This window comes from Myotis davidii, unplaced genomic scaffold, assembly GCF_000327345.1.
Source record: "Myotis davidii unplaced genomic scaffold, ASM32734v1 scaffold187, whole genome shotgun sequence".
NCBI classification, from domain to species: Eukaryota; Metazoa; Chordata; class Mammalia; order Chiroptera; family Vespertilionidae; genus Myotis; species Myotis davidii.
In genome coordinates, this window is record NW_006383018.1 from 341,841 (window position 1) to 342,257 (window position 417).

The following is a 417-nucleotide window of genomic DNA, read 5'->3' on the forward strand; positions in this document are numbered from 1 at the left end:
TCATATGGGTACTAGACTTATCAGGTTGATCACTTCATAAGATATATAAAGGTCTAATGACTATGTTGTATACCTGAAACTGATATAATATTGTATGTCAACTGTCATTGAAAAATAAAAAAGAGAGAAAAAATAGGGGAGAAAAAGAGTAGCATTCTGTCCCGAACCTCTTTCAGGACACAAAAAAATATCTATTCAGAGTTTGAAAAAGATTACATTTAAACTTAATTTAAATTTTAACTTTTAAATTCAGATGAAATTTTCCATGTTTCTACTTTAAGGTTTGGGGTATTTTATTTTATGTAAGAGGCAGATTTAAAAGCAGTACATTAAAACCAGAACTAGTTTTACTATTTATTCTCTAAAGCATTTAATTAAAAAACAACATCTCTTATCGAGACAAAAACATAATGAGAA

General features: G+C 27.3%; 1 protein-coding gene across 2 annotated transcripts in view; it reads right to left on the reverse strand.

Annotated features, from left to right (window-relative positions):
• Positions 1-417, reverse strand: part of ABCB4 (ATP binding cassette subfamily B member 4) — a 68,555-nt gene that overhangs the window by 67,275 nt on the left and 863 nt on the right. The gene's annotated exons all lie outside the window — the stretch shown is intronic.